Source organism: Gossypium hirsutum, chromosome D02 (assembly GCF_007990345.1).
Source record: "Gossypium hirsutum isolate 1008001.06 chromosome D02, Gossypium_hirsutum_v2.1, whole genome shotgun sequence".
Taxonomy (NCBI): Eukaryota; Viridiplantae; Streptophyta; class Magnoliopsida; order Malvales; family Malvaceae; genus Gossypium; species Gossypium hirsutum.
The window spans coordinates 46,138,951-46,152,401 of NC_053438.1; positions in this window are offsets into that span (position 1 = coordinate 46,138,951).

The following is a 13,451-nucleotide window of genomic DNA, read 5'->3' on the forward strand; positions in this document are numbered from 1 at the left end:
GTAAATATTTTAAAATTAATACTATCGTATCTTTTACAATTATATATGAAATTATTTAATATATAAATTAAAAATCAATCAGTCATGTACTCAAAAAATTTTAAAATTATTTTACATAATAGTATTTTATTTTTTTCCATTTTTAACAAATATTTTTCTATGTTTTTTATTTCAAATTATTTCTACGTGTCATTATTTCAAATTTATCCATTTTTAACAAATATTCAATTAAAAATATATTGAATTTTAATTAATATAAATAAACAAATTAAATAGTAAATAGACAGATAAAATGTTTTTGCGGCGCTTTTCCAAAAACGCTGGTAAAGGTCTATGCATTAGCGGCGCTTTTCCAAAAACGCCGCTAAAAGTCTGAGCATTAGTGGCGCTTTTTTTAAAATGCCGCTATAGGTCTGAGCATTAGCGGGGCTTTTTCAAAAACGCCACTAAAGTTCTGAGCATTAGCGGCGCTTTTCCATAAACGCCGCTAAAGGTCTGATCATTTGTGGCGCTTTTCCAAAAACGCCGCTAAAGGTCTGAGCATTAGGGGCGCTTTTCCAAAAACGCCACTAAAGCCTCGAAAGGTCATAAAACGATGTCGTTGGGCTTAGGTTTTTTGCGGCGCTTTTCTAAAAAATGCCGCTAATGCTCATTTTTAGCGGCGTTTTCCAAAAAGCGCCGCTAATGCTAATCTTTAGCTGCGATTTTTGAAAAGCGCCACTAATACTTGATTTTTAGCGGCGTTTTTTATTCAAACGCCGCTAAAAATGCCGCTAAAAGCCTGTTTTGGTGTAGTGTGTTTTGTTAATGTCAAAATTATGAATACACGTGCTTGTTAATTATTTGGCCTTAAATCACTACATTTTTTTTGTTTGGTTTTGACATATATGGTTTAGAAAAATCAGTCAAAGATTAAAGTTTTCAATTTTTTATTGCACTATTTAGACAACCTTATTTTAGGTTATTTTAGAAATTGTAGTGCAATTAGAAATTTCAGTTGTGACATTTGATTGTTATGAACATTTTAAATTTGAATATTGGTATGTTTATATATATATTTAAATAACTTAATTGAAATAATAAGTTTCCAAAGTGACTTCTGTTATTGAAATTATTTTGTTTTAAAATATAAAAGGTTGTGTGTATGTAACTTAATCTATGTTAATATTGATCAACCCAAAAGAAGGTTGATATTTAACAAAATTACATATGCAACTGTGGTAATAAACATAGGACGATTATTCAGTTTTACATGTAAGCAATAAATCAACCCAAAGGAAGATTTATTGTTTGACATGTTTTTATTCTCAATCTCTGATTACTACAATAAGATATCACTTACAAGTTAATATTTTTGTCCAAAGAAGAAATATTAATTGAGTGGTCAATATCTTTAGAGGAGATACACTTTTATTAAAATTATTTTGGTTTAAATTTGAAATATTTTGAAACAAATAAATTCAGATTTTGGCTTTAAGATTTAATGAAGGATGTCTAATATTTTAAATAGATTAGTTGAAACAAAATGTCACCAAAGTGACCTTTTTTTCGTAAATTAATTTATTTAAAATATCAAGATGATTATATGTTTTTGTGATTCATGCATTTATTAATTGAAAATTATAAGGTACTTTATGTGAATAAGTTACTCCAAAGATTGATTCATTATTTGACATAATTTATTGTTAATGTTTGATTGCTACAAAAAGAGTATCACTTACTGTTAAGATTACTGTCCAAATACCTGATATTAATGTTGTGTTTGGTATATTGAGATGGGATTAGCCACTATTTTGAAGTTATTGTTTACTTATGAATATTCATGTGAGCTTGTTTTTATCAATTTTGTTCTATATTCAGCTAGTTCATCTTCTGCTGCCACAATATCTGCTAATATAAATTTTATGCCCATGCTTAATAGAACTAATTTCAAGGAATGAAAAAGACACTTACTTATATTGTTTGGCTGTATGGACATAAACCTTGCACTAAGGGAAGAACTACCTACACCTCTTACTAAGGCAAGCACCCTTAATGCTAAAAGAGATTTTGAGAGTTGGGATGATTCAAACCGCATGAGTCTAATGATCATGAGCAAAGCATTCCAGAAGACTTTAGGGGCATAAAATCTGAAGAGATTACCCAGGCTAAGGGTTTCGTTAACGAAATTGAGAAACGTCTTTCCAAAAATGATAAGGTTGAGATGACATTACTTTTGATTTCTTTGATGTTTCTGAAGTATAAGGGTCAAGGAAACGTAAGGGAGTACATTATGGAGATGTTTCATGCTGCTTCAAGACTTAAAACACTTCAGATCGAGTTTTCTGAGGAATTGCTTGTTCTTATGGTTTTGTTATTGCTTCCTGCATAGTTTAACCAATTTACAATTAGTTACAACTGTCAAAAGGAGAAATGGACTCTAAATGAGCTCATTTCTCATTGTGTCCAAGAGGAAGAGAGGTTGAAACATGATAAGTCTAAAAGTGCCCATTTTGCCAATGCCTCTAAAGATAACAATTTACATTTTGAATAAAGTACCCACTAAAGCAGTTGCAAAAACACCTTATAAGCTTTGAACATGTCGAAAGCCTAGTTTAAAGTTGATATGCCATAATTTGATAGGGAAAATTAAGCTTTTCCAATATACTTAAGAAGCTTATTTTCAACCAAAGTAGCGTTTTTTTGTAGTTTTTCGTAATTTTTATATTTTAAGTTAATAAGTGTAAATGTCTCGTTTTTACTCATTTTATGACCCAATTTGACCAATAGTGCCATTGAGAAGCCTAACGTGTGGTTGAGTGGTGTAAGGATGTGTTGGAAGATAACAACAAGCAAAAAGAATACCAAAGGAAAAGGTATTGCGATACCTATTCCTTGGAATCGCGATACATCCAACAGGCTTGAAGATTAGAGACCATCATTTAGTGGTATCCTGATATCCACCCTCAAAAAAGACCCTCAAGTTTGAAACTAACTTAGGTATTATGATATCCTCTTTTGGGTATCGCGACACCGATATCGTGAGGGGGACAGAATTAGACGAAATTGGATAAAAAGGGTAGTATTTGTCCACCCGATGCACTAATCACACAAGGCCCGTGTATGGAGCAATTTTGGAAACGAAATTTCATCAACACTCAACCTAAAATAGCCAATTTTTGCTAAGGAGGAAAGAGACACATTAGTTTAGTTTTTAGCTTTAGTTTCTTTAGGTTTTCTCTTTCTTTAGTTTTTTTGCCACTTTTCTAGGGTTTTTTTTCCTCTTCTTTTTTCTTAGTTTTAGACTTTATTTTTCTACACTTACTTCTTATTCTTAGTGTTAGTGTTAGTTAGGTTAGTTATCACTGTAGCTTAGGTTTATTTGCACTTTCAGTCCCTGTACCTTGGTTGTAAGACATTCCTAGTTTTAGTTTAATGTATTTTACTCTCTTTTTTGCGTTAAATCAAATAAAGTTTGTTCCTTTTTATATTTATTGCTTTAGATTTTCTTGTTGAATGCCTTTAGTTTCATGTTCTTTAAGTTTTCTTGCATAAAAATCCAAACTTTTATATTTTTCTTAAGCTTTACTTTAATGGTTTCTTCGCTTTTCATTTCTATGTCCATTATCTTTATTTTTAGCATGAGTAACTAAACCTCAAAGGGGGTTGGTTGACGGAGATGTGGATAAGTTGATTTTTTTTGGACAAGGGACTAAATCGTAATAAATTAGACTAAACTGAATAGACCTAAAACCTTAGGAATTGATGCCCCTAAGGGAATATCTAGACAAGTGAGACGGAGAGGTAATCTTGTTGTGCACTAATTTATTAGTCCCGGATTAACCAGTGAGATCGAGAGATAAGCCAAATTAATTTGTTTAAATTGGTAAAATTGAGATCGAGAGATAAAATGGATCCACTTAGTAATTTAAGCGATTTAAGTCCCTCATTCAAAGACTAGTGAACCACATCGAAATCAACCAGCCACCATTAGTCATTTATTAGTTAATCTCGTAGTTTTGTACTTTTTACAATTTGGTCACTATATTAGCATATTTAATTTTCTTGCAAAACTTTCTTGTTATGATTTGTCGTACTATAAAATCATATCGGTAGCCACTTAGACTCTTTAGTGTACGCTCTTTATCACTCAATCTCCATACCATTTGGGTTTGACCCCTTTAATACTTTGTGTTCTATTGGAACTATATATATTACAATTGACTTGTATGCTTGCAGTAAAATCGCGCCTTAGATTTGTTTTATAAAATCATTTGTTTTATGCGCACTAGTGTACGTAGTCAAAAGCACTTTCACATTTGAGGATATCCAGCTGATGCAAGGATTTATAAGCCAAATGAAAAGAAATTGGACTTCAAAATAGTGAGTAACTATTTTATTAGTTATTCTGAGCGACTTAGGAGTTATAAGTTTTATGATGCCACAAATAAGAATATTTTTGAGACAAGAACTGCAACATTTTTTGAGGATGTTAAGTTCGGAGAGATAAATAAGATTAGAGACATTGCTTTTGATGAGGAATTGAATTCTAACTCAATTCCCACTATCACTTTTTACAATGTTTAGGTTCTCATCTATCATTAATCAAGAAGTAAATCCAAATATCAACATGTCAATGTTGAACAACTACCTATTCAAGATGAAATAATTGTTTCAGAAGAACAAACTCAACAACCTCAAGAACAAGAGTCACTAAAAAGGTCCACGGGAGAGAAGAGAAATGCTATTTTAGTTGATTATGTTGTATTTATCCAAGAATATAAGGATGACAATGGAATGATGGAAGATGACCCAATCAACTTTCGTTAGGGCATGAAAAGTTTTAATTCTCAAAAGTGGATTGATGCCATGTAAGAAGAGTATAACTCTATGTAAGACAATAAAGTTTGGGAACTTGTCCCATTACCTGAAGATGCAAAACCAATTGGTTGTAAATGGATATTTAAAACCAAGAGGGATGCAAACGGTAATATGGAGAGGTATAAGGCACGTCTTATAGCTAAAAGATATACTCAAAAAGAAGACATTGATTTTATAGAGACTTTCTCTCTAGTTTTATTGCAAGACTCTTTTAGGACAATCACGACACTTGTTGCTCATATTGATCTTGAGTTACATTAGATGAATGCTAAGCTACATTTTTCAATGGCGATATTGAAGAAACAATTTATATGGTACAACTAGAAATTTTTGAGTCAAGAGTCCCAAAGATTATGATTTGCAAACTAACAAAATCCATCTATGGACTAAAACAAGTTTTTCATTAATAGTACCATAAGTTTCATCAAGTAATTGTCTCATTCGGTTTTGAGATGAATATTGTTGATGATTGTGTGTATCACAAATTCAATAGGAGTGAGTAATATTCCTGGTTCTATATGTCGATGACATTTTGCTTGCCACTAATGATATAGGCTTATTGCATGAAACCAATAGGTTTTATCTAAGCATTTTGAGATGAAATATCTTGGGGACGCCTATTTTGTTTTAGGAATTCAGATAGATTGAGACGAATCGCGGGGTCTTCTTGGATTGCCACAAAATAACTATACCGTTAAAGCACTCAAAAGGTTTAGCATGCAAAGGTTGTAGACCAAGTGACACCCCCGTTGCTAAAGGAGACAAATTTAATCTTACTCAATGCCTGAAAGTAACCTTGAAATTCAAGAAATACAAAAGATTCCCTATACATCAACTGTTGGGAGTCTAATGTATGCTCAAGTTGTTGGATCCGATGCCCTAAGTGTAGTATTTTTGTCAATATACACGTGTAATTTTTTCGAATAGATTGGTTAATAAAACAAATTCATTAATTACATTAATATACTTTTATAATTGACCTCACATGGTTTGTGTAGGAAAAGCAAAATGAAAACAAATGTTGCTCATTGATTGTCTAAACGTTTAATTAATATTAAGCGGTATTACATGGTCAGATTGTAGTACAGAAAGACAACTTGAATTAATAGACGAACCTAAATATGTCCTTAGTCTAATCAGAAATGAGAAAACCAATTGAAAGACTAATATATCATCTATCAAATCTAATTGGAGAGATGTCTTATCTTTAGCATTGGAGCAGATGACTTTCAGAAGATAGTGACATAGATGTGACTAACTAGACTGACAGTACATAAGACAGGACCCAAGTAGAATAGATTCTAAATCTGTTTATGAATTTTTTCACTTGTGATGTTCATAGTGTGACATACCTAAATCCTGTACGGATGGCAGATTATGTATGCATGACTCGTACACTTTGATGTGCAAATCGGGTTGATTTTCAAAATTTTAATTTTACCTTGCAAAAAAATCATTTTCAATCTAGATTTTTTCAACAATTGGTATCAGAGTCAAGTTGTGTTACGTTTATGGTGTAAATCGAAACTGAATCTCTCTCTTTATCTTGTTTGATTAATATTTGATAAGATGTAAAATTCTTGTAATTATTTGCATGTTTAGGAGAATGTATGTGAATGGATATAATATTATATATATTTGTTATATAATTACTGTTTTTCCAAGGTTGTGGTTCTTAGGAAATAGACCGTGGACTATCATCTCCACAAAAGATTATTTTTATTTTTAGAATTCTTGTGAGCTGGAAATGGGTATAGGACATAAATGTAATTTTTCCAAAAAGGAGTCCATGATGAGGAGAAGATGGAACGATGGCGGTCGAAGACACAAAGAATGTCTTGTAATAAAAAATTATGTAATTTTTGTTTTTCATTTATTTTCTAGAAATAGAAGCATGGAAACCTTGGTTGGCAATTTTATTTTACTATCCATCTCTTTATACATCTGTTTAATAATTATTTATGATATAATTGTGATATATATGTATGAGATGATCCATAGTTGATCTATCAAAGATAAGAAGTATGGTAATGAGAAAATACATGTGTTGTATTGTTCCATTCACTTCTTTAGGTTATTTGATTACTGTGAGAAGTGTGGTAATGAGAAGATGCATATCTAGAATTAGATCTGGTAAGGAAATGCTTGGTTTCCAAGTGGTCAAATACGACTTACCTTCATTTCCTTGGAACCTATCTAGTGCACGGTTCACATTCACTTCTTCATTTTTTCCTTAAAAAGAAAAACTGTGGAGAATCAAAATTGTTTGATTGACTCTTGTGAATAATTGAATGTGAATATTATAAAATTGTCATAGCATGTCATGCATACATGAGATAAGCATGTCATATAGTTTAGGAAAGAATGTCGCATGTACTTGTCATGCATATATTGATCATACATGATTGAAACATGAAATTAAAAACCTTACATGTTTTTAAAAATTTTGAGTAGGAGAAAGTCCCTAAACAAGACCTACACCTCCATCAATGGTCTCTTGCGATGGCATGAAATAGACATGCCCTAAGGTAGACGTTGTCATGTGGATTTCACTTAGGAAACTTCCTGAAAGTAAGTGGAATTTTCTTATGATCATATGATAGTTAGACAAACCCTTATGGTAGGTATCATCATGCGATACATTAAGAAATGTTGTCTTTAAAGAGGACAACTAGTCACAACATGCTACTCGATGAGATTGTCCAACGATGACTCATTTTTGGTGCATTATGCGATAGGTGTTGAGTTGATGGTTATATATTCAAGGTCTTCTAGTTAAGTAACTCCCCACAGAGCTCTACTTTAGTTAGAATGATGGTCAAACGTTACACGATTATTAGCACATATGAATGACTAAGGAATTAAATTCATATACTAATTGGATGGAAATCCATGTTCTTACTAGATGATCATGATCACCACACGGTGTCTTGATTCAATGGGTGTGAGAATTATTGTTGCAACGGCTTACAAATTTTTTCAAGGTTAATTTAAGAAAATGTTGCAAAACATTTTTAAACATTTGCTTAATATATGAATGTTTTATTTTCAGTTCGAAAATGGCTCCAACTTCCTTACTGAACATACTCACTGAAAATAAATTGAATTGAAATAACTATAAGGAATGGAAAAAGAATTTGATAATTATCTTGTTCTATGAGAAACTTAAAACAGTTTTTGATAATAAGTGTCCATCGACCACTCAAGTTGAGGCTAAAAAATACTGGGAAGAGTCTGATGAGATAGTTCGTTGCTATATGCTAGTAAACATGACCAATACTCTATATAAGAAACTGGAGAGCTGCAAGACTGCTAAAGTGATTTTAGATAAGCTAAAAGACATGTTCTGAGGCCAAGCTGCCTTGGCTCAATAGTCTGCCATAACTAGCTTGATTAATGCCCAGCAAAAGCTCGACACTCTAGTTAAAGACCATATGATCACTCTTATGGGCTACTTTGTCGAGGCTGTGGATAGTGAGGCCAATCTGGACCAGAACATTCAAATTGAGATGGTGTTCAAAAACTTGTCAAAATATTTTGTTGGTTTTTGGGCTACATATAACCTTGGCAACAAAAACCTAACACTTGCACAACTCATGAAGAAGTTACAATCCTATGAGTTGATGTTGAACAACAATCAGCCGATCTGAAGAGCAGAAGTGAATATAACCATCACTTCTTCCTCAAAAGGGAAGGGAGAGCATGTTAAGAAAGGCAAGGCTAAGCTCTCTAGGCCACCACAAGTTGAAAGGAAGAGATCTAGAAAGCCTAAAGACTTATCTAAGTTTAAATGCTTCTTCTGCAGCAAGAAATGACACTTCAAGGCAAACTGTAAAGAGTGGAAGGAATACCTAGCTACCAAAGGCAAATGTAAAGAATTCTTGATGATAGAAGCTTGTTTAGTGAAAGACTCAATAGACCACTAAGTCATTGATTCGAGAGGCACTAATCATGTTTGTGTTTCTCTACAGGGGTTCGAGGAGATGAAAGATCTTAAAGATAAGAGCTTATCGTTGCGGACCAGGAACGGGACAAGTGTGGCAACTAAAGTAGTGGGAGATGTATGTAACATTCCAAACTTGATCTTAAGGAGGATTCAAGAATGTCGTGTCACTAACATAAAATCAATACTTTTAAAACCATATTTGGTGTAAACCAACTAAAACTATAGTTTAAGTTAATATAGAATGTAAACAATTATCATTTAAGGCTATATAAAATGGTACACTTTAAGAACCATAAAGACTTTACTAAAATTTCATGGAAATCATCGTTTCATGAACACAAGTTTAAATACAAAATTCATTCTTCAAAATGTAAGCCCCTTGACACCCCCATGCCATGCATAGTACACAATACTAGAAGGAAAGGTAACTAAGTAAGTTCATTTACTTCGTCAGAAGGCCTAAGAAGGAAAGGTAACTAAGTAAGTTCAAAGAACTTAGTGAGTTTTAGAAGTAGACATTACATCAGTTATACATGATTTAAACAAAACCTTTCCAACTCAATGTAGACACACAATTCATCAATTAATGTGTACCAATCAAGACATACAATACGCTGAATATTGTTCACTTTGGCGTATACATCACGCCCATGTGACCATATAGACAACCTTTTTCATGTTAGCCACATACCCTGATCCATAGTCAAGCCATATCACTTAATCCATTCATATTCCTTTATCGTGACTTGCCAATCTGGTTTGTAACATAATTTTTCCCTACCAAAGGTTACAAGAATTTTTTCATGTATCGTGATTTGTCAATTTAGTGCTTATTCAATTGAAGGAAATGCCATAAATTCATTTCCATTTTTCATTCCATATTATCCTTGTTAGAAGCAAAAAGGTAGTGGCTCAAACACGAAGAAATGTTCTTACACCTTTAACACAGACAAACCAAACCAGACTAACAACTACGAATATCCATTGCTTATGTACAGACATTTCATCGTTACAGAATATGAATACTTACTTTAAACAAAAATAAATAAGGCATTACAGACACATAGAAGTAAGAAGGAACTCACTAGAAAACACAGCAAGTCTAAATACCAAGACCTTTGCCCTTATCACGAAAACCTTCAGGGGTGTCTTGGGATATAATATAAATAGTTAAACTTATCAGATCATTATACCAAAAAAAAAAACTAAACAAGCTTGCAAGAAACATCATCACAAACCTGGATTCAAGAAGTTTCCTTCTTTACACCCTAAACTGACATTAAAGCATGTAGCTCTAAAGTTACGTAAATAACCTAAGGTTCATCGATATTTACTAGGTGTTAAAACAACGAAGGAGTTGGTTGAGTACAGTGAACCCAAATCTTCAAACAGGTTTCTGGCCTAAAGTTTTCTGAGAAAAAGTACAAAGAAAATTTGAAAGAAATAATGGATGCAAAGAAAAACATAAAACTTGCCCAAGAAGCCAATACTAACTTTAAACAACTAAACACAAAAGCTAGGTTTAGTGGATAAGTCAGATTATCCCACTAACCTCATTGATTCCCGTGACTAAGAACTTTTTCTCCCATCATAAATGTAAGTCTTATCGACTACGATAAATTAGTTTCATTCTAACCAATTCTCATCAATCAACTAAGTTATCCAACCAGAGTAAGAAAATAATAAATAGTCCTTTGAAACTAAGGACCTAACCCAAATGTCTAGCAACTTGGGTGGCATGTTATCTACAGAGGAGTCTGTCCAACCAGCAAGCTCGCCAGGCACAAACTTCGCCCGTAGGCACAATCACAGACTTACATACCTAGCCACAATTAACACCTTACTCACTCAGAATTTACTCTTTATACCATACTTCGATAAATAGTAACCAAACACTAGGAATTCGCCAAGTGGGATGTTACAATTACATTTTTATTTTGATAATTTTAGGAAGATTACTTTAAAAGAAGTTTTCTATGTATCAAGTTTCAAAAAAAATTTAATTTCTTTTCCATGTTTATATAAAGACAGCTTGACTATGACTTTTAATAATGAAAATGCAATATTTAGAAATCAGAATCTTATCTGTAACGGATGGATGCCAAATAATCTCTATTTTATCAAACCAAATATGTACGCACTACTTAAGATTGAAATATCGAATAAAAGACTTAAAATTTCTCACTCTAATGAGATGTACTTTTGGTATTTGAGACTTGGTCATATTAACCGAGAAAGAATCACTAGACTTGTGAAAGATAGCATCTTAAGTTCACATCAAGAAGTTGATCTTCCACAATGTGAATCTTGCTTGGAAGGTAATACGACTAGGCAATCTTTTAATGCAAAAGGAACGAGGGTCGGAAAACCCCTAGAACTTATGCACATTTACGTATGTGGCCCCATGAGCATTAGTGCAAGAGGTGGTTACAAGGATTATGTAACCTTTATTGATGACTAATCCAGATATGGGTATATATACCTCATACACCGCAAGAGTGAAACCTTTGATAAATTTAAAGAGTTTCGTGCGGAAGTGGAGAAACAAATAAGTTTACCCATAAAGGCATTTCGATTTGATCGATGTGGGCAATATTTATCTGATAAGTTCTTAGGGTATCTCATAGAGAATGGGATTCTATCCTAGTTAACAGCGTCAGGCACTCCACAATAGAATGGCGTGGTAGAGAAAAGAAATCGAACATTGTTAGACATAGTACGTTCGATGTTAAGTTATTCGAAGTTGTCAATATCTTTCTGGGATATGCGGTACAAATGACTTGCTATATTTTAAATAATGTGCCAAGGCAGTATCAAAAACTCCATACAAATTGTGACATGGTAAGAAATCAAGTTTAAAACATTTAAAGATTTGGGAATGCCCAGCCCACGTATTGGATAAAGATTCGAAGAAGCTAGACTCATGGATAGAATTCTGCATGTTTGTAGGATATCCAAAGGTAATAAAGGGTGGTTTATTTTATAACCCGAAAGAGAAAACTGTTATAGTGTCAAGTCACTCTACTTTCGTCAAAGAAAGTTACACAAATAAATTCAAACCTTAGAGTAAAGAGGTATTTAAGAAATTTTTAGAAAATATACAAAACCCTATAAAAAATGGTTCTAGAACCAACTCATAATAATAAACCTACAAATGATCAGTAGTCTAGGGAGCTTTGTCACAGTGGGAGGGTCTCTCGTAGGCCTGAGTTTTTCTAGTCTGGCGGAAGTGTTCTTAACATTGAGTCTACCAAACAAGAAGATGATGACCCACTCACATATGACGAAGAGATGCAAAGTGCGAATTTCAAGCTTTGGGGAATAACTATGAAAGCTGAAATGAACTCTATGTATTCTAACTCAGTATAGAAACTTGTAGACTTACCAAAAGGAATAAAACCTATAGGGTGTAAGTGGATTTACAAGAGGAAAAAATACGGATGGAAAAGTTGAAACTTATAAGTCCAGACTTGTAGCAAAAGGTTATACACAGAAAGAAGGAATAGACTACGAAGAAACCTTCTCTCTAGTTGTCATTCTAAAGTCAATCTGCATATTACTATCCATTGCAACAACTCTTGATTACGAGATCTGAAAAATGGATGTCAAGACATCATTTTTGAACGGCTGTCTTGCAGAAAGCATCTACATGATGCAACCTACCTGATATATAGCTAAAGGAAATGAGCATAAAGTTTACAAACTGCTTAAGTCCATATATGGACTTAAGCAAGCATCCTGCTTATGGAATCAAAAATTTGATCAGGAAATTAAGACTTTTGGATTTTAGTAATGAACCTTGTGTTTACAAACGTTTAGGGGATGGAAAAGTGGTCTTTCTCGTTCTATATGTTGATGACATTCTACTCGTTAGAAATGATGTAGGGACATTGTCATCAGTTAAACTATGGTTAACCCAATAGTTTAGCATGAAGGACTTAGGAGAAACTAATTTTGTTCTAGGTATTTGAATCTTAAGGGATTGAAAGAATAAAGTGATAGCACTATCTCAGAATTCATACATAGACAAGATATTAGAGCGTTATGCAATGATCGATTCGAAGAAGGGAAATCAACCATTTGTATCGGGATTTCATCTCTCTTTAGAAGACTGCTCTAATATAGTGGAAGAAATAGAGAACGTGAGAAAGGTTCCTTATGCTTCAGTAGTAGGAAGTCTCATGTATGCTATGCAATACACATGCCCAAATATCTATTTTGTAGTGGGGTTGGTAAGTCGATATTAGGTGAATCCAGGACTAAGACACTGGAAAGAAGCTAAGCATATACTCAATTATTAACGGAGAATGAGGGATTATATGTTTGTATATTCTGGAGGAGATCGTACACCTATCAAATATATAGATTCTAACATCCAAACATGTTGAGATTCAAGGAAATCAAAATTGGATTGTGTTTTTGTCCTAAACTAGTGTCCATAGTGTGAATATGTGTCAAGAAGAGTTACACTGCTAACTTAACTATGGATGGCTGAATATAAGGTATGGAAGAAGTTGTGGCACTTTAACAGTGCGAATATAGATAAACCCGAATTAACCACATAAGGACAAAAACACATAAGGGAGACAGTAGTGTTTGACGGAATGGTAAACGTAGTCAAAGATCATATATGAGGAAAAACCCC